At 45.2% G+C, this 4,407-nt stretch overlaps 1 pseudogene; it reads right to left on the bottom strand.

Annotated features, from left to right (window-relative positions):
* Positions 1–1,088: 1,088 nt before the first annotated feature.
* On the bottom strand, positions 1,089–1,867 carry LOC109569801 (ferritin heavy chain pseudogene; annotated as a pseudogene).
* Between the last annotated feature and the right edge of the window lie 2,540 nt (positions 1,868–4,407).

The raw sequence follows: 4,407 nt of genomic DNA on the forward strand, positions 1-4,407 counted from the left end.
CAACTCTCACATCCATACATGACCACAGGAAAAACCATAGCCTTGACTAGACGGACCTTTGTTGGCAAAGTAATGTCTCTGCTTTTGAATATGCTATCTAGGTTGGTCATAACTTTCCTTCCAAGGAGTAAGCGTCTTTTAATTTCATGGCTGCAGTCACCATCTGCAATGATTTTGGAGCCCCAAAAAATAAAGTCTGACACTGTTTCCCCATCGATTTCCCATGAAGTGATGGGACCAGATGCCATGATCTTTGTTTTCTGAATGTTGAACTTTAAGCCAACTTTTTTACTCTCCTCTTTCACTTTCATCAAGAGGCTTTTTAGTTCCTCTTCACTTTCTGCCATAAGGGTGGTGTCATCTGCATATCTGAGGTTATTGATATTTCTCCCGGCAATCTTGAGTCCAGCTTGTGTTTCTTCCAGTCCAGCGTTTCTCATGATGTACTCTGCATAGAAGTTAAATAAGCAGGGTGACAGTATACAGCCTTGACGTATTCCTTTTCCTATTTGGAACCAGTCTGTTGTTCCATGTCCAGTTCTAACTGTTGCTTCCTGACCTGCATACAGATTTCTCAAGAAGCAGGTCAGGTGGTCTTGTATTCCCATCTCTTTCAGAATTTTCCACAGTTTATTGTGATCCACACAGTCAAAGGCTTTGGCATAGTCAATAAAGCAGAAATAGATGTTTTTCTGGAACTCTCTTGCTTTTTCCATGATCCAGCGGATGTTGGCAATTTGATCTCTGGTTCCTCTGCCTTTTCTAAAACCAGCTTGAACATCAGGAAGTTCACGGTTCACATATTGCTGAAGCCTGGCTTGGAGAATTTTGAGTATTACTGTACTAGCATGTGAGATGAGTGCAATTGTGCGGTAGTTTGAGCATTCTTTGGCATTACCTTTCTTTGGGATTGGAGTGAAAACTGACGTTTTCCAGTCCTGTGGCCACTGCTGAGTTTTCCAAATTTGCTGGCATATTGAGTGCAGCACTTTCACAGCATCATCTTTCAGGATTTGAAATAGCTCCACTGGAATTCCATCACCTCCACTAGCTTTGTTCGTAGTGATGCTTTCTTTTTTTTTGGGGGGGGGTACCCAATTACTTTATTTGAAGGAATGGTACTAAAGAAAGAACTTAAGTAGATGTTTTGTTACAACTTATAGAAAAGATGAAGGTAACCCAAATATGCATGCACTGCCTTGGTGACCAGGGAAGTCCCCCCTGTGGCTGTGGGAAACCAGCCTGAGGCTTAGCTCTCACTGTGTCCCAGGGTGTGCTTGTCAAAGAGGTACTCTGCCATGCCAGATCCAGGGGCCCCCATCTTGCTCAGGTTGGTTATGTGGTCACCCAATTCTTTGATGGCTTCCACCTGCTCATTCAGGTAATGAGTCTCAATGAAATCACACAGATGGGGATCATTTTTTTCAGTGGCCAGTTTGTACAGTTCCAGTAGTGACTGATTCACCCTTCTCTCCAAGCACAGCGCACATTCCATTGCAGTCAGCCCATTCTCCCAGTCATCACGGTCTGGTTTCTTGATATCCTGAAGGAAGATTCGGCCGCCTCGCTGGTTCTGCAGCTTCATCAGTCTCTCAGCATGTTCCCTCTCCTCATGAGATTGGTGAAGAAAGTATTTGGCAAAGTTCTTCAAAGCCACATCATCACGGTCAAAATAGTACGACATGGACAGGTAGACATAGGAGGCGTAGAGCTCCAGGTTGATCTGGCGGTTGATGGCAGCCTCCGAGTCCTGGTGGTAGTTCTGGCGCACCTGCGAGAGGGATGCGGTCGTCATGGTGGGCGGCTGAAAACGGGCGGTGGTGGTGGCGGTGGCGGCGACGGCCGAGCGGGGCTGGAGCAGTGGCGGGGACCTTGGGCCGGTCGCAGGGCGCTGTCAAGTGGTGACGAGGGCTGGCTCTGAGTGGCCGGCCGGGGTGGGGTGGGGGGGGGGGGTGGGGGAGACGAGCAGCCGGGTTCCATTCAAGCACTGTTGAAGTAGGAAACCGCAGCGACTCTCCGCTAAGACTGTCCGTAGTGATGCTTTCTAAGGCCCAGTTGACTTCACATTCCAGGATGTCTGGCTCTAGGTCAGTGATCACACCTTCGTGATTATCTGGGTCGTGAAGATCTTTTTTGTACAGTTCTTCTGTGTATTCTTGCCACCTCTTCTTAATAGCTTAGCCTTCCATAATTTACAAAGGAATTTTCACATATCCTTTCTTACACCATTTTTTGTCTTCATTAATAAGATGCAGAGTTACCTGCTGGGGTAAATATTATCAGTATCCCCATGTCACAGATGGGAAACTGAGGCATGGACCTGCTCATGGTCACATAAGTTGAGAGTCAGATCTGACTCCTGTTTCCATATTTCTTCAGTGTGTGGATGAAAAATTGCCATTTACCTTCTGTCCCCACAAGGATTAGTTCACTAGCCACTGTGTCGCTCGCTGACCTTCAGCACACCCTGAAAGGAGTTCAGGGCTCAGATTAGGAATGAGGCACTCTGTGCTCTGGGAAAACCTTACAGAACAGGCCTTCAGATATTTTGGAAAGATTTTATGAGGCCAATTCTTGCATCTTATTATTTCTAGAAAAGCACTAAAATCATTAATGGAGACATCTGCTCCTAGTGACTAGCAGCAACTCTCTTGGGACTAGCAGCAACTCTGCCCAAAAGTGTGGTTGACTACACATACCTGCCTTCACCAAGATCACATATATACTGACCTCCACCCCTATCTCTTCCCAGCAGTTCCCTCAGAGCTGAGAGACTGTCTCCCAGACTATAGTCCTCATTTTTCCCCAAGTAAAATTTAGCTCACAGCTCTTGTGTTGTGCTTTTCTTTCTGTTGACAAGTGTCACCATAATTGCTTTGTTTTTGTGTTTGTAAAATTAGATGGCCAGCCCCCTGGGTGGGGATGGAGGGGAGGACTGTAAGGAGGGAAGCAGGCCCTGGGCTCTGAGCTTGCAGCACGTGATCCCCACCTGCCATGTTCACCCCTGCCTTACTGGGGCAGGGCCGGGGGCACCTGGCTGGAGCCCTGCTGGATTTACAGATCGTCTATGAGCTCTGAGTGCTCAAGGCCGCCTTCATTAGGTTGGGGCACCAGCAGAGCCGCTTCCCCTGGTTGGCTGGGCATTTCACATTTAAAGCTTCACACATCTGTGAGCACGGCCTGTCAGCAGCCCGGGTCAGCAGCCTGGAGCTCTTCCAGAGCCACGCATCCAAGTGTGTCCCCATCAGCCTGTGGATGCACTTGCTCTGACCTGCCCAACCCCTGTCCCCGTCCTCTGGTCCTCTCTCTTTACCATTACCTGAATACTTGGCTCTGGGAGCAGTTCCCTGGGTTTCTCCAAGCTCAGGGGCCATAAGAGATGTTGGGAACTGTGGCAATGGTTTCCTAGGCACACAGGCAGTTAGCAGGTTTTTATTTAAAAAAAAAAAAAAGGAGGAGAAATAAAACCCTCCTCCTTATACCTTCTTAATATTTAAGGGAGGAAAACATGAAAAAAGCATGAAGGAAACATACAGAAACTTTTTCTAATCATCCCTGCCTCCCAACCTAGGACTGACCACTGTTAACATGTTAGCACCTGTCTTTCCTTGTTAATATTTTTTCATGTCTATAATAGCATACATTGTTTTTCCTATAGAAAAAAGAGTGCCAAAATAGTCACTATCTTGTAGGGTTTTGGGGGTTTTGTTTTGTCTTCTTTTTAAAACTTGGCAGTAAATCATTAACATTTTCTGTGCCAACCAATATTCTTTTACAATATGATTTTGAATTGTACAGCATCCTGTTATGGATATATCATAATTTACTTAATCAATACTCTTGTTTGGCATTTCAGAGCCTTCCATTTTTTTTCCTCCAATGCTGTGATGAGTATTCAAGACTTATATGTTGATGCATTATCTCTAATTATATTCTTATATTCTTGGAAGCAGTATTGCAGGGTCAGACAAAACACACACATATAAAGTTTTACTCCAGAAGTTCTACAGAGCTTTTAAAACTCAATTTTATTTACTGTAAAAGCAACATTAGAACAGTAATAATGAATTCCTTAAAAGAAATATCATCCACAAATTCCCTTCTCTTACATATCAGTTGGTTTTATTTGCTCATGTTCCTGTCCATATGCAAAGAGGAGTTTTACATGATTGTGTTTATACCTATGTTAGGCTATTACGATTCCCAGGAATCATTCTCACATAGGAAGAACCCCCAGAGAATCTGGCTTTGAATGTAGAAATTCCACAGGATTGGGGGAAATAGAAACTCCACTCTTGGAGGGTGCAGACAAGCTCTTGTGCACCCCAGGACCCAGGGATAATAAAACTATTGGTCCACATTACTCCTGTTTCAGCAGAGTTTTACAGCAAGGCCAGTCAGAGGATG

The sequence above is a fragment of the Bos indicus genome, chromosome 15, assembly GCF_029378745.1.
Source record: "Bos indicus isolate NIAB-ARS_2022 breed Sahiwal x Tharparkar chromosome 15, NIAB-ARS_B.indTharparkar_mat_pri_1.0, whole genome shotgun sequence".
Taxonomy (NCBI): domain Eukaryota; kingdom Metazoa; phylum Chordata; class Mammalia; order Artiodactyla; family Bovidae; genus Bos; species Bos indicus.